The 21,417-nt window shown below is 45.7% G+C and overlaps 1 long non-coding RNA gene across 1 annotated transcript; it reads right to left on the bottom strand.

Moving 5' to 3' along the window:
• Window positions 1–18,590: 18,590 nt before the first annotated feature.
• Window positions 18,591–20,967, bottom strand: LOC123190835 (uncharacterized). Its single transcript, XR_006496582.1, has 2 exons — window positions 20,354–20,967; window positions 18,591–19,249 (listed from the first exon to the last, which is right to left on the bottom strand). It is a non-coding gene; the product is annotated as an uncharacterized lncRNA (long non-coding RNA).
• Window positions 20,968–21,417: the final 450 nt, after the last annotated feature.

The raw sequence follows: 21,417 nt of genomic DNA on the forward strand, positions 1-21,417 counted from the left end.
CGGGGACAGAAGAAGAGATCACATGGTCCATGCTGCTGCCCACCGCCGAGGAAGAAGAGACGATCGCGCTGAAGAGGCCATGCCCGATCATGCTTCCTGCTGCTACAAAAGGAGCGTACTTCTTCCGCTACTGCTATGTTTTGAACGTAAGAAGAAAGAAAATAGCTTGCTCAGTTCACAAAAGAGCAGGCTTGATTGTTTTATTTCAGCTGTAATCTTCCACAACTAGGGAAGTTCACAAAATAGCAAGTTAGAGTGAATATTTGCACAGTAGAACCCCTATCCCTCCCGGGCCGCTCGCGCGGGCGGCTCCGGAGGCGAACCCTAGCCCCCGAGCGCACCCCCTTCTCTGTGCCCCCCCTGGCCGCCGCCGCCGCCGCCGCCGGCGCTGGTGGCGGCGCCCGGCTGTCAAAGGAGTGACAGGACTAATTTGGACAGAGAAGAAATCACACTCAACTAGCCCCGATTTCATATAGCAGCGGAAAAGTTACATATACAAGTTCAAGGATCTACCTCATCTACCAAGTAGTTCTAGGAGTCTAAGCTATGAACTAATACAACTTGGAGAAGGGGAAAGATGATTTCCAGATCCGCAGGCTGGTCCTTATAACGGAGAGTTGGTGGAGACGGCGTGAGGTTGGTGATGGAGACAACGGTGTGACGGTGAGCAGGTTACAGTTGGGGTGGCTCGGCCGTCGATCTCCACTTATGCTCTTTGATCTCAGCCGTACATTTCCCAGGTACTGAACTCCTCCTCCTGAATGTCATCTTCGTCAGTAAGTGTCGATATCTTAAATTGAGCGGTCAGGGTCCTGACAGTTGCCCCGCTCTGAAGGCGATCCTTGTCCTCGAGGATCTTGAGTCGGAAACCATGAGCGAATGGTGCTGTTGAAGAATTCTGGAAAGGTGAATTTGATGAAATCGGCATCTTCCCAGGTTGCTTCTTCAGGTGACATGTTAAGCCATTGCACGAGCCATTGTGTGACCAGGTGAGGTGGTCTGGGAACAGCCCTGGTCTCCAGCACCATAATAGGAGCTACTTTAATCTTACCAGAAGCATCCACCAAGGGCAGGTCTGGGGCTGGAACTGCATTGGGTCCCAAATGCCTTTTCAACTGACTAACATGGAAGACATTGTGTATCTGTACATTAGTAGGCAGCTGTAACTTGTATGAAGAAATCCCAATTCTCTGTAAGATTCTGTAAGGGCCATAAAACTTTGTGGCTAGTTTGAGGCCTGTTCTTATGCCAAATGCAGCTAACCTATAAGGTTGCATTTTTAAGTAAACCATTTCTCCCTCTTGAAATTGTCTGTCTGTCCTTTTGTTGTCTGCATATTTCTTCATTCTTTCTTGTGCTACTAGTAAATTATGCTTGAGCTGTTGCTGTACATGCTCCTTTTGTTCCAAGAAGGACTTTGCTTCGGCATCAGGAGGTCCTGGAATGGAAACTTCTCCAATTTGAGGTGGAGCAAAACCATACAAGCATTGGAATGGAGTAAATTTTGTAGCAGTGTGATATGATGTATTGAACCACCACTCTGCCATGGAAAGCCAAGAACACCATTTCTTTGGTTCATTGAAAGCCATACATCTGAGATAAGCTTCCAGACACTGGTTCACTCTTTCAGTTTGGCCATCAGACTGGGGGTGGTGAGCTGTACTCATGTTGAGTTTAACTCCCAAGGATTTAAACAAAGCTTGCCAAAAGTTACTGGTAAAAATCCTGTCTCGATCAGTAACTATGGATACTGGCATGCCATGTAACTTGAAGACATTGTCAATGAATGCTTGCAACACATGAGTGACAGTGAATGGATGTGAGAGGGCAATAAAATGGGAGTATTTGGTGAATCTATCCACTACCACCAGAATAACATCTTTACCCTGGGATTTGGGTAGTCCTTCCACAAAATCCATGGATATGTGTCTCCAAGCCATATCGGGAATGGGCAGGGGGTCCAATAATCCTGGATAGTGACAGTGTTCTCCCTTTGCTCGCTGGCAGACAGGGCATTGTTGGACAAATTGTTCCACGTTATTCTTCATATTTGGCCAATAAAAAATTCTCTTGATTCTCTGATAAGTGGCCCTGATTCCTGAATGGCCCCCAAGAGGAGAAGCATGAAATGTATGTAGTAGTTGTTGTTGGAAAGTTGTGTTTGTGCCAATATATATCCTGTTTTTATATCTCAGTATTCCAGCAGTGTAACTATACAAAGGAAGTGTTGAAGTTCCAGCAGTGAGTTGAGCTATCAAGTTTTTGCATTTTTCATCAGCCTTGTAAGAGGTTTCTATTTGATCAGTCCAGCTTGGTATTGCTGTGGAGATGGACATTAGTTGGGGTTTCCTGGAGAGTGCATCAGCAGCTTTATTCTCCTTGCCCTTCTTATACTCAATAGTATAAGTAAACTCCAAGAGTTTTAACATCAGCTTGTGTTGTATTCCTTCAGATATCCTCTGTTCAGTAATAAATTTGAGACTCTGATGGTCTGTCTTGATGATGAGAGAAGATCCCAAGAAATAATGTCGCCATTTCCTGAGGGATTCCAAGATTGCAATTGCTTCTTTTTCATAAGTTGAGAGAGCAGCAGCTTTTGGACCCAATGACTTGCTGTAGTAAGCAATAGGCTTGTGCTGTTGCATTAGGACAGCTCCTACTCCAGCTCCTGAAGCATCACATTCTAACTCAAAAGGAAGTGAGAAATCAGGGAGTGCTAGGACTGGTGCATTAGTTAAGCTGTATTTCAGTTGCTCAAAGGCTGCTGTTTGTGTTGGAGTCCATAGAAAGGAGTCCTTCTTGAGAAGATCATGAAGTGGTCTGCAAATTAAGCCATAGTCTCTGATGAATCTCCTGTAGTAACCAGCTAGGCCCAGGAAGCTTCTTAACTCAGTGGTGTTAGACGGAATGGGCCAATTCTTCACAGCTGTTATTTTTTCAGGATCTGTGGCTACTCCTTGTGCAGATAAAATATGTCCCAAATATTCCACTGTAGGAGTACCAAAAGTGCACTTAGATTGATTCAACAACAAGTTATGTTTCTTGAGTAACTCCATTACTATAGCTAGGTGTTCCTTGTGTTCCTCCACTGTCTTACTGAAAATGAGGATATCGTCAAAAAACACCAAGACAAACTTCCTCAAGTAGGGTGCAAATATTTTGTTCATGAGAGCTTGGAAGGTAGCTGGAGCATTTGTGAGGCCAAATGGCATGACCAAGAACTCAAAATGTCCAGAATAGGTTCTGAAAGCAGTCTTGTGGATGTCTTCAGGTTTCATTCTAATTTGATGATAACCAGATTTCAGATCCAATTTACTGAAAATGGATGCTCCATGTAGTTCATCCAGCAAATCTTCAATTACAGGTATGGGAAACTTGTTCTTTATAGTTTGGGCATTCAATTTCCTGTAATCAATGCATAATCTCCAGGTGCCTCCTTTCTTTCTGACCAATATAGCTGGGGATGCATATGGGCTCACACTGTGTTGTATAATATGTCTTGAGAGCAAGAGTTTTATTTGCTGTTCCATTTCATTCTTCTGCAAATGAGGTACTCTGTATGGTCTGACATTGGGGGGTGTGGAATTGTCTTTGAGTGGTATAGTATGGTCACATTCTCTAGCAGGAGGTAGCTCAGTTGGTTCTCTGAAGAGTTCCTTGTGCTGCTCCAAGACTGGTAAGAATTCTTCTGTGATCTTCTGTTCAGGTTGTATGGCAGGACAACTGTAGTTGCTAGGAATAGTCATGAAGTGTAAGCTCATGGCAAAACCAACTGCTCCCTGGGAGCACAATTTATCCATTTTTTCAGCAGATATTAATTTAGGTGGCTCTGTAGCTGTATAATCTGTGAATGTCACAAGGTGGCTCTTGTCCTTATTGAGAGTGACAGTTCTAGCATCAAAATCCATGGAAATGGGGCTATGTTTCTTGAGGAAATCACACCCAAGAACCACATCGTAACCCTGTAATTCCAGCACTGTGAGATCATTGGAGAATGTTTCCTGATTGATATGGAAGTTCGCCTTAGGGGCAAAAGCTCCAGAGGTAAGTGAGCCTCCTCCAGCGACTGTAACTCTTTGTGTAGGGGTATTGACCAAGTCACAATTACTTTTGAGTGCGAATTTGAGGTCAATAAATGTGTTTGTACTACCAGTATCTACCAGAGCTATGCCACTTCTACCTCCAAGTAATAACTTGACTGCTATTGTTGACTCAGAAGTATTACCTGAAACTGCTTGTGCAGAGATGTGCATGCACTTGTCAGAAGCATCTAAGAACTCTCCTTCTGCAGTTAAAACTGCCAATTGAGCTTCCTCCTCAGGAGAGATATCTTCAGTGTCATTGTCACTAGCAATAGCATGAAGAGCAGGTGCTTGTTTACATTTGTGTCCAGGAACCCAAGGGCCATTGCATCTCCAGCAAACCCCTGGTTTCTTAACTGCTGGAGCTGCTGGAGGAACCAACACTGGTTGTGTCGCAGAAGTGGCAGGTTTATGTAGATTATGTGTTTGCAATTGTCTGTCTTGCTGTGCCACATAAGCTTGGTATTTGGCTTGAAGTCCGCTTTCATAATCCTTGGCCATCCAATAAGCTTGAGTGAGTGTTTTGGGTCTTTGTGGCCTGAGATTACATCTGATGTTAGGCTTCAGTCCATTGACAAAGCTAACAACATAGTAGTGTTCCTGTAAATATGGGTGTTCATCTCTAACCACAGCCATAATCTCTTCAAATTTGTCAATGTACGCTGCAACAGACAGTGTGTTCTGCTTGACACTATGGAATTTTTCCAAAATCTCATAGATACTAGAGTCTGCGAATCTGTCACAGAGTAGTCTACAGAATTCCTTCCAGGGAATGGCACAATTTTCCAGTTGAGCGCTGCGGATCCAATTATCAGCCCTTCCAATGAAATAAGTTAAGGCCAAGTCAATCTTACATTCTTCAGGTACTTGAGCCAGCTGAAAGTATTTATTGACTTGCCGAATCCAACCCAAGGGATTATCCCCATTGAAACAAGGGAAATCGATTTTTGGACCCTTAGAAATATTTTTCATAAACTGTGCTGCACGGTCAGACTTGTACTGCTCAGAAAATTCAGGCGGTTTCTCTGGCTGTTTTGCTTGTGATCCAACTTGCTTAAGATGAAGCTGCACTAGTGATTCAACCTGCTTTTGCAATTCTTGTGCTGTGGTAGTCTGAACCTGAATTATGGGTGGCGATTTTTCTGCAGACCCCATGGAAGAGCTAGGAGATTCAGGGTTGGGCGGGTGGGTGTTTTCACGTTGCATTTGCTTCAACAGAGTGAGGATATCTGTCTGAACTGAAGAATTCTTCTCCACCAGAGCCTCCACCTTACAGATCTGGTTCTCCATAACTTCCACCTTGGACAGGCGAGCGTTAACCTCCGCCATCTGGTCTTGTATCTTGTCTTGTTTGAGTGTCATCGCAGAAACCTCTGCTCGCAGAGCATCGAGCTCATCAGAGATCTCGTCCATGTGCTTGGTTCGCGTCGGCATGGCGAAATCGCGTGCGGCTCCGGAATTTTACCGCGGGAAGAACCCGGAACCCTTGCCGATGATCTTGATTTCGCCCCGCTCTGCGCCTCCCAGAAGTCACCGCCGCCCTGATCGACCGCTAGCAGTGGGATTTTACCAGGGTCCAACCCAACCACTACTGCGTAGATCAATTCCGCCTCTGAGAATCGAGTGGCTACTGATACCAATTGACAGGACTAATTTGGACAGAGAAGAAATCACACTCAACTAGCCCCGATTTCATATAGCAGCGGAAAAGTTACATATACAAGTTCAAGGATCTACCTCATCTACCAAGTAGTTCTAGGAGTCTAAGCTATGAACTAATACAACTTGGAGAAGGGGAAAGATGATTTCCAGATCCGCAGGCTGGTCCTTATAACGGAGAGTTGGTGGAGACGGCGTGAGGTTGGTGATGGAGACAACGGTGTGACGGTGAGCAGGTTACAGTTGGGGTGGCTCGGCCGTCGATCTCCACTTATGCTCTTTGATCTCAGCCGTACATTTCCCAGGTACTGAACTCCTCCTCCTGAATGTCATCTTCGTCAGTAAGTGTCGATATCTTAAATTGAGCGGTCAGGGTCCTGACAAGGAGGCGGGCAAGTTCCGCAAGCCCTGACGGGCCTTCTTCGCGCGGAGAAGGGCGTCTCGCGGGCGGCGCGGTGGCGGTTGGATTCCGATGAGGTGACACACGGCGGGGAGCGCGGTGGAGAGGCGGAGCGCGGTCGCAAGGCGGTGCGGGCGGCTGTCTTCTTCGGGTGACGTGTTGGGAGCCGGAGGTTGCGGTGCGGGGTCCTGGTGGAGGTGGATCTCGGCCAGGTGCGGCGGCCGGGATTCGCGGCGCGCCTCCTGCTTTCGGCGGGCGTGGCTCGAGGAAGGCGCCCCCTTTTGGGGTGTTGGGGGCGGCGTGGTCTGGATCTTGCTGGAGGCCGAAGCGGGGTCTCGTGCAGGGCAGCTCCAGTGGGCACGCGCGGTTGCGGCGGGCGGCTCGGCGCGCCTGCTCCGTCCCTGCTGGGCCCTGAGCTGCAGCGGCGGCATGGACGGAGGCCAGGTGATGGTGTGGCCAGCCCATGCCTATGGGTGCAGTGGATCTGGGCGGCGCTGGAGGTCTGAAGCTGGAGAAGTGTTCCTTCGACCGTGCAGGTGCTGGTTGGTGGTATGCGTGCTCTCGGTCGTGTGAGGGGTCGGTGTTCCGCGGCGGTTTGATCACGTTGGCGAGGTGTTGCGGCAGCGGCGGTGTGACCCCAACAGTTGGGCCTAATCTGTTGAGAGAGGGTGGAGGTGCGCGACGGTTCGGATGAAAATCCTGCTCGTCTTCGATCGGAGCTGGCGGCAACGGCGCCCGTGGGTGTCGTTTCCCTCCTTGGAGGCGTCGCCGTGGTGTGTCGGCATCTCCCTTTCTTGATCGGGTTGTGGTCTTCGGGCGAAAGCCTTTGGTCCGTTGCAGGACCAGCGATGGCGGCGGTGTGGCGTCGTTCCTCTGTTGAGAGCATCGCATGTGAAGATTTGGCTTGGGTACTGTTTGTGGTTCTCCGGTGCTTGCCGCTGTTCGAGCTGATCTTCATGGGCGCTATGCACGCAGCCGCCGGCGTATCCAAGACGATGGCTTTCACGGGTCCGACCGAGTCCTGCTATCCACTCGCCGTCTCCTCTTAGGCATCCAAGGGTGGGTAGTGCGTTGGCAAGGAGTTTCCGGTTAGAGCTGTTGCTTCGAGGAGGCCGGCATTTGTTGTGACGCGGCTAGATGATTGGTCTAGGACAGGCATTTTGTGTTGTGTTTGTATTTGTTGCGATGGAGTGTGGAGTTCGAGCTACACTTGTTGTTGGCAACAAGTTGTAGTTTTTTGTACAATATTCCTACCTTTTATAAAAATATGATACGCCTAGGCGTACTCTCGGAAAAAACAAAATAGCAAGTTTGGCTCGTTTACATTGAACCGAAATCAGCCAGGAACTGAAGAAGTTAATAAAAATAATGTTTCAGATTTCGGGCCCATACAGCTTTGTACAATTAACAAGTTTCACAGACCATTATAATCATCTGTGCTGAAGATATAATCTAATCATGAAGCTTCGGAGAAGATTTTTTTTAAAACGTACATAGACCATTTAATTAATTGTACGAAGTAGTCGTGTAGTGGATATGGGCTAACGTATGCTCCTGACCTAGCAAGAGCTAAGTTAGAGGAATCGGCTGCCCCTGTAACATCGTGTTACATTTGTACAGTCCCTCTGATAACTATTACTACTACCATTCTTTTCTCTCACCCGAATCTTGTTGTTACAAATATTGTTTTGTGAAGAGGGGACTATAATTCCATCCTACTACTCTGTCCATCCATCAACGTATCATACTTGCATTGCTGCAACTGAAAAATTCTGTCCCAAACATATTGTTCTGTCATAGATGGAATGAAACGGAATGCGTGGAACATTTAGATTGACAGAAAATATAAGGCATTTCATTTGGCATGGAAACAAGTCAACAACAAGTTGGGGCGTTCTTCTTGTTCAAAAATAAAAAATAGAAATGGAGTGCAAACGGCGGTTCTGCTCTACTTTGATGGAGGCAAGTGCAAATCCGAGATCTGGCGATGGTTTCGCGCATGGGCCTACCAAATTTCAATGTGAAAATTACCATATTATTGTTATTTTAACTCACCCTACTATATTGTAAACTTGAAGTCGGACTATTTATAAATTATTGAAGCTTGCAAAGGGGGAGCTGATATTAGAGCTCCATACTCACATGCTTTGGCAGACTGTTTCCATCTTGCTCGTGAAATAAAACAGGTTCCAGGGCCGGCTCTGGGATTTCAAAGGCCCCAGGGCGGACTCCACCAATGGGCCCAATAGAGAGAAAAATCCAATTTGATACATGAATGAATACAGTTATTATGAGGTCACAAAGACTAATAATTTTTCATGAGAATCAAATATCTGATAATATTTCTTGCATTTGTTCCAAAACAAGTATCATAGAAGCTACAACGCATAAAAAGAAAGAGAAATAGCTTGCCAACAAACCAGACCTCGAAGCCTCCAGTAAATATGATTCAGCAACATGATTACAATAAAATGAGAGAGGACACCTGAACGTTGTAGCAACTTAGCAAACTCAAAGCCTCCAAAATAAGGCTATCTGATCTGATATCTGAATGACCAAGTGATACTGACCGAGGCTGACTAGCTCCTCCACGAACAATGGAACAAACCGAGCGATTTGAGAGTCTGGCACGCTAACGAATGGATGCAGCTGCAAGTGATGTAAAAAGAAAGTAAAATCAGACACCTGATTGAGGATTTTAGATTGAGTCCAGCTGGCATAATCTGCTCGGAATGTTTTTTAATCTGCGAATTACCTGTTGATCTTGATCGCTCCTCAATTTCTTGCCGACTTTGATCGCTCCAACTCTCTGTGACCTTGCGTGATTTGGGAATTAGGGATTCCAGTCAGGCGAGTGGGCGGCTGGGCGAGGACTCCATGCGTTATTCGCTCGACAGAAAAATCTTAAAGTGCTAGAAGGCTTTCCTTTCAAAACAAAAAATCGTAAACATGAAAAACTAACGTCGTCCGTTGCGACGCACGAGCACTTACCTAGTTCTAAAAAGAAAACAACACGGCGGCCGCCCCGGAGAGATGGACGGTGCTAGTGGGTCGGGCGCGAGGGTCGACGCCGCCCCGGAGGACGACGCCGATGAGCGGTGGTCGGTGCTATACGCGGCAGACTTTGCGGCTGCGCGATGGATCTCCCTTTCCGATGGTGTGGTCTGGCTCAGGAAGGACGCGCTTCGACTCGTGCTTCTCGACAAGTTCGGCGTCACGATCGATGCGAGATTTCTTCGGGTCGGGGACACGATCGACATCGGCGGGTTTGTCTCCTTTCCTTGCCACTTCGCTAGGGTTTGTGACAGGGCTCCGGTGATCGTCGCGGCGGCCGATCCCCGGCGTGCTCCTTCGCCCCGGGCGAATGAATCGATCGGTGCGTTTCACGGTAAGGTAGATGTGGTGCAGCGCGGTGCACGGCCACGTCCGCCGCCCCTGACAAATGGGGCAGGCCTGCTGGGGCGTGGGCCGACTCAGCGCACGGTTGATGCTCGCCACGTGGTGGAGGCGGGATCTGACCGCCATGGATCGAACGAGCCTAGGGCTTCGGTGGGCGTCGCTGGTATAAATCGTGAACCCGAGCCCCCTCCCCCCATTTTGGATCTTGACGAGTGCCTCGCCCACTTCTGGGACGCGCCGCGAGAAGCCAGATCTAGGGTTCCTCAAACTTTTTCGTGGTGGGAGGGGAAGATCCATGGGGATACCAGATCGTTTGCGCAAGTAGCCGGCTCCACACCTCATCCTCCAAACCCCAAGCCAATCCACAACAGCCAGAGACCAGAGATGAGGGGGGAAGGCTTCGGTGCTGGTCGCCATGGCCGTGGGGCTGGCCGTTTCAACCGCGGCAGCGGCCGCGGCCGGGGCCGTGACTCCAACGTCTGGAAGCGCAAGAGGGGACGGGCGTGGGGGAGTCGTCCTCGACGAAGGCGTCCGGATCTGGCGATTCGGGCTTCGAGAAGTGGGATGAGGCGGTGGAGGGCAGGATCGACCCCAGCCGCCGAGATCGATGGGTGGACGAAGAGCGCGGAATGGCTGATCACAGGGGAGAGCCTCCGCCGAGAGGAGCGCTTCCTTCTCATACTCGCATCAACGACAACAACAAGATGGACCAGGTCACCCACAACAACGTGCCCTCCCGATCTGATGATCCTTCTGCAACCACTGGTAACATCATTCCTCGTCTTGAGGCTTGCCAGATCTGTCATCTGGCCGGCCATTTTACTGTGAGTTGCCCCCAAGCTATTTGTGAACGATGCAAGAAAAATGGGCATATGTACATCATCTGCAAAGAATTCATTCCCTGGGAGTGTCTTCCTGTTATGTGTGCTTTCCAATCTAAGGGGCAAGGGTTCCATTTCATTCCTAACACGAACATTGAGAGACAGGCGAGAGAGCGTATTTACAATATTATCGTTACCATCATAGAGGGTTCTGCTCCCACCAAGGACATTGAACGTGAGCTTAGTGTTTATGTTGGGCAAGGCTGGCGCTGCTCTGCTAGGTTCTTTGCCCCACAAAAATTTGTCATGAGAATGCCTAATCCTAGGGAGGTGGATCGTGCTTTGTTTGTAGAATTTATTAAGCTCAAAAAGTGCGGTGTGAGTGTCAAATTCTCTCCCTGGTCGGAAGATGTGGATACTGAGGGGCTACTTGAGGTGGCTTGGGTCAGAATTGGGAAAATCCCACCTAACAAACGCAATGATAAAACTGTGGCTTATGTTGGAGGTCTTGTTGGGGTCACTCTAGAAGTTGACATGTCCACTTTGAACCGGCCCACCTCTGTTAGGGCTAAAATCGGCTGTAGATTTGTGGATCAGCTTCCTGCCACGGCCGAGGGGATGTTAGGGGGACGTTTTTACAAGTTCACTTATGAGATTGAAGAGGTTTTGGTAAGGAACCCTGTGGAGGAAGGCAAAGGGACGGCTGTGCAAAATGACAATGTTAACAAAACTGATCAAACGCCCAAACGCAAAAGGGCTGATCACGAACTGGCTGCTGAACAGCTAGATGCCTCTGCTTCTGAAAATCCTGGCACTTCTTTCCGTGGTGGCAAAACCTGTCGTTTGCTATCACAGGAAAATGAAGATTCATCATCGTTTGAGAGCGACGACAACTCCCTGCTGATTGAATCCATGGCCAGGGATCATAAAGAAGGTGCTCAGAAGGAGCAACAAAATACGTCAGGCTGGTTGGTCCCCGTAGATACTAATATGGGACATACTCATGTTGAGCATGGCACCCCAGGACAGAGCGTGCAGGTGACTAAGTCACCCGTTAAGCAATCCATTTTATCTTATGCAGAGGTGGTAATGAACTCCTCTCAGGTCATGGAGCTGGAAGGGGGGGTGGATCCTGGGATGAAGATTTCAAAGGATTATGTGGTACAGCTCCCTGCTTCTGATTGCGACGACGAAATGATTCTCACTCCTCCACTAGTCCCTGAAGATCTACCCAGACTCAGCAAACGTAATGTTCAGGGGATGCAGGATCATGTGATGGCCAAAGCTGCAAAGATGGCAAGCAAGAAAAATCTGGAAGGTAACTCTCATAATGCTCGTAAAAATTCTTTTGCCATTCTGTCTGATGCTGAATTAATTAGTAGAGTGTCCAATATGGGAGTTACTATTCCTGATAATGACTTTGCTTGTATTGATGTGCTGAGAGAGCTTGAACATGTCAGAAAAAATTTAGAGGAGAAAACGAACTTAGGCAAGCTAGATCAAAGTGGTGAGGATGACATTTTCGTTACTAATGGGCTGGGTAAAAAAGCCCCAGTGAACCTCACCTGGCTGGACCAGGATGAGGTCATCCATGATAAGGTGGCCCCTGGGAAACTTAAGAAGAAAACACCTAAGAAGCCTGTTGTCAAGCTTTCTAGACCTGTGACTAGAAGCCAGAGAAAGGTTCCAGAGGGGAGTGAAAAGTGTAGCCCTGCCATGCCTCCTGGTGGGGCTACTAAGTCCAAATTTCATAAAAAACGTTCCAGATGAGAGGGCTCATCTGGAACTGCAGAGGGGTGGGCAAGAAAGGGATGGCCACCTGCCTCTCTGACCTTATTAGTGACCATTCCCTAGATTTTCTGGGTCTGCAAGAGACCATGAAAGAAAAAATTTCTCCAAAATGTTTGAGGAGAATTGACCCCTTTAACTTGTTCAATTGGGACTGGATCCCTTCTGTGGGCAAATCTGGAGGTATCCTATGTGGAATTAGACAAGACACTCTGGAGGTGGTTGCATGTGACAAAGGCAAGTATATCTTGCAGTTAGTGGTCGGGGATAAAAATAAAAAACCCAACTCGGGGCTGTTGATAGTATATGGCTCTGCTCATGAAGAACATAAGGAGGAATTCTTGCTTGAGCTTGCTACCATGTGCCATAATATGCAAGTCCCTTATATAGTGGGTGGGGACTTTAATATTTCAGGCACCCTGGGGAGAAAAACAAAAAAATGGCAAACCATAAATCCACTGACCTATTCAATTCTATTATTAACACCCTGGCCCTTAGAGAGATTCATATTAGTAGGGGTAAATATACTTGGACGAACAACCAAGCTCACCCTACTCTGGAGAAACTTGATCGTGTCCTGATGTCTGAGGAGTGGGAGGAATTATTCCCCCTGGTTTCTGTTAGAAAATTGGTTCGTGAGATTTCGGACCATAACCCTTTGTTGATTAACTCTGGGGAAGAGGGACGAGAGGCTCCCAAACCTCGCGAATTTCTCTTTGACCTTTCTTGGGTCAAGGACGAACGTTTCCTTCCTTTGGTCAGTAAAATCTGGGCTCGAGGAGTCTTCTCTAAAGACCCCATCGATATCCTGAATATTAAGTTGAAGAGATTCCAAACTTTCTTTAAAGGGTGGGGCTCAGACAAATTTGGTCACAATAAAAGGTTGAAGGAGGAGCTTAGGCTCGAATTAGCCACGCTAGAAGAACTAGAGGAGGATGGACCCCTTACCCCAGAGCTGTATAGTAGGAAAATCGATGTGTGTTTTGAACTCCATGAGATTTTGGTTAATGAGGAAATATACTGGCTCCAGCAATCACACGAGCGTTGGTTGCTTAAAGGAGACCTGAACACTGACTATTTCCATAAAATTGCCAACGAACGTAAGCGTAAAAATACTATCCACTCTCTTAAAGCTGACGAGGTGGAAATAGAGGGTACAGATAATCTGATTGCCCATGCTACTGATTTTTATAAGGAACTTTTCGGCCCAGCTCAGGGCAATCATTTTCACTTGGATCCTAATACTTGGTCCGAGAGTGAAAAGCTGAGTGAGGATGACAGTAGAGATCTTTGTCGCGAATTCACAGAAACTGAAGTTAGAGATGCTCTCTTCTCTATGGCCACCAATAGGGCACGGATAACATTCCTGTCGAATTTTATCAAATATGTTGGGATATAGTAAAGGATGATATCATGTCCCTTTTTAGACACTTTCATAATGGGACGCTTGATGTTCAATGTCTTAATTATGGAGTGATCACTTTACTGCACAAAGTGTCGGGAGCTGACAAAATTCAGCAGTTTAGGCCAATTTGTCTCCTGAGGTGCCCATATAAGCTCATTACTAAAGTAATGGACCGTAGGGTGGAGGTATATGCTAATAAGTTGATTAGTTCCACCCAGAATGTGTTTGTTAAGGGTAGAAACATCATGGATGGGGTGCTCTCTTTACATGAAATTTTGAATTACACTCATGTTAAAAAAAGAGTTGGCATAATATTTAAGCTTGATTTTGAGAAGGCATCTGACAAAGTTAACTGGGATTTCCTCCTGGAATGTCATAAGTTGCGTGGTTTCAACGAAACCTGGTGCGGTTGGGTGAAACAAATTCTCCATAAGGGCACAGTTAGCATTAAGCTCAATAATAGTGTGGGCCCCTACTTCCAGAGTGCAAAGGGTGTGAGGCAGGGTGATCCACACTCATCATTCTTGTTTAATCTTGCAGTGGAGTGCCTGACCAAAATGATAAAAAATGCCCAGAAAAATAAGCTAATCACGGGATTAGCCTCTGATCTGATTCAGGATGGGGGCGCAGTGTTGCAGTATGCAGATGATACTATCATCTGTTTAGAGCATGATATTGAAAAAGCAGTTAACCTGAAGTTGATGCTTTATACCTTTGAAATGATGTCCGGACTCAAGGTGAACTTTCAAAAAAGTGAAATCCTCACAGTGGGTGGAGATGACAATGTGGTTAAGGAATATGCTGAATTATTTAACTGTGACATAGGGAGTTTCCCTATTAAGTACTTGGGGATGCCTGTGAGCTACGCCAATCTCCGAAATTATGACTGGGAATTTATTGTAGTCAAATATCTTAAAAGATTTGAGGCCTGGATCGGCAATGCTGCATCCATGGGCGGCAGACTTACTCTGCTTGACTCGGTGCTTACTCAATTGTCCATCTTTCATATGTCTATGTGGCTCATGAATAAAACTTTTATTGAAAAGCTGGATAAGCATAGACGTAGATTTTTCTGGCAAGGATGTAACAATAAGCGTAGATATCATCTTGTCAGGTGGAATAGGATCTGTAGATCCAGAGACAAAGGAGGACTGGGGGTTAAAGACCTTAGAAAACAAAATATTAGTTTAATGGTCAAATGGTGGTGGAAGCTGGAGACCCAAAACGGGTTGTGGCAGGATATTGTGCGTGCTAGATACCTTAGAAACAAAACTGTTACTGAGGTGGGTACGAGGTTTTCTGATTCACCATACTGGAAAGCTCTTCTAAAGGTGAAAGAAGTTTACCTGGTGGGGAGGAAAATTAACATTGAATCTGGTAATATTGCCCGGGTGTGGATGGATCCCATCAAAGGGCTGCCCCCCTTTCGGGAGCGATTCCCACAACTCTTTTCTATTTGCATTGCTCCTGAATGCACGGTGAGTAGGGTGCGGCTAGTGGATACTAACACTTTCTTCAGACGGGGGCTTAGTGCTGAACTGTCTGAGCAATGGAAGACGATCCAAGCCACAGTGGGTGGCCTAACTCTAACCGATGCTAGCGATTGGGTATCTTGGGGGCTTAACCAAAACGGTAAGTTCTCGACTAAGTCGGTCTACAAGTGGCTGGAGAGATCGATTAGTGGATGCCACTTTAGATGGATCTGGAGAGCCAAACTTCCTCTTAAAATAACTTCCTCTGGCAGATGTCGCAAGATGCTGTGCTGACTAGACAGGTCATGCGTGGTAGGAAATGGCCTGGTAACCCTTGTTGTTCCTTCTGTAACGAGGTTGAGAGTTCGCGGCATTTGTTTTTTACCTGCCCTGTGGCAAAATGCCTATGGAGATCCGTTGGGGTCGTGCTGGGTACTGATAGGTGCCCCAGTAATTACTGGCAGTACTATACGTGGTGCCATGTTTTTCTTCCTGGGGGAGAGAAATTTTATACGGTGGGCCTGGCAGCTGCCTGCTGGGCTATCTGGCTGGCCCGTAATCGTGCCACCTTTGAGAAGAAAATGATCAAAACTCCTTTTGATATAGTCTTTTTCATGTGCTCTTTCTTGCTTTATTGGATAGGTCTGCAGCAAGGAGATGATGCTAAGAAGTTACGCACAGGCGCGGAGCAGATCAGGGCGGGGACCATGCAGATGATGAAGCTGTGCGAGGCGGCCAGGCAGCCGATCACCGGAGAGTGATCTTTCTGGGAACTACACACCGAAGTTTGAAGCCCGCTGCTCTTCATTGCTTCGATTAGTATGATGTTTTTGGTCTGGTAGTGTCATTTTGGTCCCTGGCAGGTTGGTTCTGTAATAGCTAGTCAGACTTTATAAAAATATTGGTGTTGCTCAGGTTTTCGCCCCATGGCACTCGTCACGATGTCGGGCGAGTGTGGTGGGTTTTCTGGTAGTGCTTGAACTCGCTTTTCCCCTTTCCCTTTTTTCTGAACATGTTTCCGGGACTGATGTATTTCCGTTCTATGCAATGGAAAGGGGTCAAAAGCCCGGTTCAAAAAAAAACGGCAATTGCCATGTTTACAATATCCTCATTAGACATCAAAAATTAGCAACATGAATGCTAAGTGGCTCCATTGTCTCGACATAGGGAAATGTCCAGCACCAGTTGCTCGTTGTCTTTGCGAGCAGCGTCCACTGAGCCCTGTGGCTGACCAGCACCGGCACCGCCTTGTTGGATGACCACATGCCTTTCAACCTATAGTGCCTGCATATCCATATTGTCTCCTCTGTCAAGACATACTTCGCCATACACAAATTGTGGCCCCAGGGGATCCTGCCGCTTGAGGCTGTATCGGCACCTCCACTTCCGCCCTTTATCCAAAAATCCACACCTCGGCCGTCATTGAAAGATCACGGGTCACGAGGCTCAGCCTCTCGTGAGCCTCTCGTGCACTCAGTTAGGTGGTACTCCCTCCGTCCATGAATAAGTGTACTTCTAACTTTTGTTTTAAGTTAAAGTTTTAAAACTTTGACTAATTTTATAGGAAAAAGTAGCAGCATTTATGACACTAAATTAGTATCACTAGATTCGTTTTGAATTATAATTTCATAATATATCAATTTTATTGCATATATGTTACTACTCTTTTGTATATATTTGATCAAAATTTTAAAATTTTAACTTAGAACAAAGGATAGAAGTACACTTATTCGTGAACGGAGGGAGTAGTTACCTGTATGCACGGGCAACCCCTTGACGAAGGTGACACGCTCGTGCTAGAGGTCAAATGACACGACCCACGTTGCAATATCGTAGCTCGTGTCCCAATATGTAGTGCCATCGACGCTGACGATGCCGGCGCTGAGGTCGCACTCGCACCACCCGAGCAAGACGCCTCCCCAAGTGTAAGCACCACCAGAGCACCATCCGGTCTTTGTTTGTGTATCTACAGGTTGGAACCTTTCGATCTACGCTTCTCTAGTGGTGGTTGTTGTACTGGTGGCTGGTCCTTTGGGACCTTAGCTCAATAACTTTTTCGACTGTCTACTATAATAAGGTTTGCCCCGTACGCCTTCGACTCGCTTAGGTGCTTGTAGTCGTTGCTATGTGGTCTACGGACCTCGGTGGAATTTTTACTTCTGGTGTTTTTTGTACTACCTTGACAGTTATGAATAGAACAAAAAATTTCATTGTGAAAAAAAGAGAGTACCCGAGATAAATAAATAAAGAATAATTTACCTAAAAGTCCTACTAGAAAAATATATTATCCAAAATATAAAAGTAAATCTATATTATACCTACAAATAAAGTACGGATTGCTTCTGGCCGTTCACCGTCGTAGTATTGTTTTAGAAAACCTCCATATGTTTTGAAGAATCAACTCACAGTACATCTTTACGTGATGCGAATTGTTCTTCTAATTTTACGGAAAACCCACTACAGTTCCCGTTAAGTAACCCGCAATTCACTTTTAAGCGACAACATGAATCTTTTCTGTTTTTATAGAAAACCCCCTACAATTTCTGTTGATTAACCATCAATTCACTTTTTAAGTACAAAACATGCTTTTTGAAATATTCATGTCTTTTACACCTTAATTCCAATTTTAACATGTTATATATGAAATTTGATTATAAAAATGTTTAAAAACCAAATATGATGTTATTTTACCTATTAACTATTTTAAAATGCTATTTGCAGTGAAATCTTAATCAATAGCGTGTTATCCATCTTTCCTTCGTACGAGCGCCTATCTCAATTGCAAATGAACACCTCGACAAACAAAATTAGAGACGAGGAAACCATCGATAACCACGCATGCACGCCTTGGCAAACCTAGCATTGACCACATTCAAACATGTTGTGGTTATGTAGGCACTAAGATCATCGTAGGCGAGGGTGCGGCGGAAGACAAATGACAACATAGATGGGATGGGATGCTTAAATAAAGAACGTTGGCCTATTGTGGGAGCAACTAGTATAGAACCTGGGCATGTAGTACAAAAATAGAAAAAATGAATATGGTCCATCAGATCAGGCATGTATGGCTCAGATTCCAGCGGAGGCACCTCAGGCCACTTAATGTACATTTCACAAAAGCCCCCCTGATACTCGGTTGATATAAAAACTTGAGTTTTGCAATAACCACCTCAACTTCCTCATATTTAAACGTTTTGTCCTTGGTAATATGACTATTCTTCAAAGCTGACAGCGCTGATGTCTGCTCTTTTGCAGTACAATCTTAGGTCTTTGTAAAATAAGTTTATTTTCAGATATGCACAATGGTGACTACCCTCTCCTCTTAGTTGGATATAAAATCTTTGCAAATATTTGCTGCATGAGATCCATGCACATTGAAGGCTTAATTTTTCAAGAGAGTTGAACATGTTTGTCACAAAAAACCCAACATATATCAAAAAAACTGAGCGCATAAGAAAATTAAACCATCCCATATCAAGCAGAACTACATGAACCGTACATGTCAACCTGAGTGGATGAGAAAATAAGGGACTGAGGTGCACGCTCAACAGAGTACATCAGAACTCAACACAAAAGGCATACATATATCTTCTTTAGTACATTCCCAGGTAGACAGCGTGTTAAGGACTGATGGTACATTATATCTCAACAAGCATTTGAGTACTCGAGTACATGGGAACACAACACAAGAGGCATACATAGATCATTTTTAGTACATTTCCAGGAAAACGAAGTATTAAGGATTGATGTATGCTAGATAAGATCTATGATCTTGCCTTCATATTTTAGTGCCTCTTGCTAATCGAGCTTCATCTGCTGGAATAGACGACCACCTCCATGGATTCTATATAGACCTTTTTTTGAAGGCGACTCTGTATAAACTTCATCAATTCAATCCACCTAGTTAAGCATACCAATTAAATAAGTTTGTTAGAAACATATATCAAACATCATATATTGAGAAGAGAGGAAGTCCTTATGTCCAGCTTCATACGCCATTTGCCACAACTGAACTAAGAAAGAGATGAACACAAACTTTTTTACTGAAAAGAGCTCTTCCACTGAAGCACATTATCGACGACCCTTTGTTGTCCGGGACGTACACCGAATCCGACATTGTGAGCATATGTCCTGTAAAATTCTAGTACCGAGCCAATGTCATCAAATATCATCCCTACTTTGGGCTTCAGTTCCTCGTCACACTGGGGTTTGTACAAAGAACCCTGGAACATCAATTGCAAGGTTAGTACCAGTGACCTTGCATGAAAAATGTGATATCATATTTACTTGTAAAGACTACATGCTTTTCACTTATGAGATCTCATTTTCTATCATAACAAATAATATATTTCGAAACAGGCAAAATTCAGCTACTATTGGCCTTATTCAACGCCATTTAACGAGTATTACAAGTTGTGTCCAGTGTGCGTACCTCTTGAGAGAAGGAATTAATCTATGTCAAAATCCAAATAGATAGTCAACTCCCAGAAATCAATGAAGTGCCACATATTTGCAAGTGTGTAATACATTCCAGTCTTGTTCCAGCAAGCACTTCACGTTCAGATACTTTAATAGGCAGTATGTGTGATTAGTTTGTTCTCATGTATAGTAAAAGCTAAGTTGACAGAATTTCTGTTTCTTGTTATGGAAAATGAACATTGAATAAAGGTCTCTCCCAACTAACTGAAATTGGCTCAGAAAAGTGGAAGTACATACTAAACTAAGATTTGTACTATAATTGACAACTTGACATGTATCACAGGTGATTTTTAGCTCGAATCAAAAGTTGTAAGCATATATGCTGGCAATATAGCTATTCTGTTGCATGAATAGATTTTCTGTCCTGGGCCATTTCCTTTAGCTCTCTCTATGTATAACATAGTGTGCCGCTAGCAGGTTAGCTACTGTAGTGTTCAGGCATATCTAGCTGAATATAGCCTTTGCTCAAAAACAGTTTTAAGCTTCCAAGCTACTGCTACTCACAATCAAATTATATCATCTACACTATATGTCCATATGTTTAAATTTTGAAATGCAGCCATTCATATCATTTCCAAAGATCCATAATTTCTAAATCTCCTCCTAGAGGATACCTTGATGAAAACAAACAAAATTATACAGTGTTCAACAGCAATCCAACATATGCTCCCAGCACAAATTTAAAGTGAGAGTGCTTTTTTGACTGGAAGAACTCAAGTAAATAACTATGAATGGAAATATTATGCACATGATATGGACAGTCGTAGTCACATCTGAACGAAGGAGTACTTCCTAAGTAAAATGACCTAGAAATCTGAAATTGGTAGCAGCTTCAGCAGATAGCATACCTTAAGACCCGAGTTTTCTTCTCTGGCGTCGGTGGGTGGCCGAGCTAGCCGCACATGAGTAGGGGGCAACTATGGAGAATGGCGGATTGGGGTAGGAAAAAGTACGGGGCGAGGTCGACCTCTGAATGCCGGAGCAGAGTACCCTCAAGTGCGGATTGGAACAGGGCGAGACCCGCCGGGGCAGCACCGACCGCGTCGAGACGACCAAGAGCTGGAACGGCACCTCCACTGGCCGTACTCACCCAGCTAGGCACCGGATCTGGACCTCCGCCACGGTCGGCGGACGATAAGCGAGCGGATTGGTCCCAGAGGCGGCTGGCGGTCAAGCTAGATTTGGGAATTTGGGGTTGTGCTGCTGCTATCGTAAGAAGGAAGAAGGAGATTATGAAAGCAAAATTAGTACAAGTGGGGGGCTTTTGTGCAAAGAATCTAGCACGTGTGCTCTCAGTTCCCTCCACTACAATCTGGACCACCCATCGTGGAATTGATGGCTCGGATTGTTTTTTTCTATTTTTCTACCCTTGGTTGTTTTTCTATACTAGTCGCTCCCGCCTATTGTGGCCTTGACTCATGATTGGACATGTGATATATTTTCTTCCATTGCAACGCACATGCCCTTTTGCTAGTAAAAATCTAAATAACAACTAGCATGCACAACATGAGAACAACATGATAGTCAAAAATGTTGGAAGCCGAGAAGAAAATCATTCGCCTAGAGATAGCAATTCTAAAAGGAATAACAAGGCAAGGGGCGTCTCCTTCTAGCAGAGAACTAATTCCTGTTAGGCATTAAGAGTCCGCGGAATAAATGCTAAGTGGTTCCATGGTCTCGACGTAGGGAAATGTCTGGTACCAGTCGCCCTTTATCTTGGCGAGCCGCGGCCCCTGAGCCCTGTGGCTGACCCGCACCGGCACCGCCTTGTTTGATGACCACATGTCTTTCCGTCTATAGTGCCCGCATATCCATCCCTTCTTCCTTGTCAAGATGTATTCGCCACACACGAACCGTGGCCCCGGAAGGTCCTGCCGCCTGAGACTGTACCGGCACGTCCACTTCCGGCCCT

Source organism: Triticum aestivum, chromosome 2A (assembly GCF_018294505.1).
Source record: "Triticum aestivum cultivar Chinese Spring chromosome 2A, IWGSC CS RefSeq v2.1, whole genome shotgun sequence".
Classification (NCBI taxonomy): Eukaryota; Viridiplantae; Streptophyta; class Magnoliopsida; order Poales; family Poaceae; genus Triticum; species Triticum aestivum.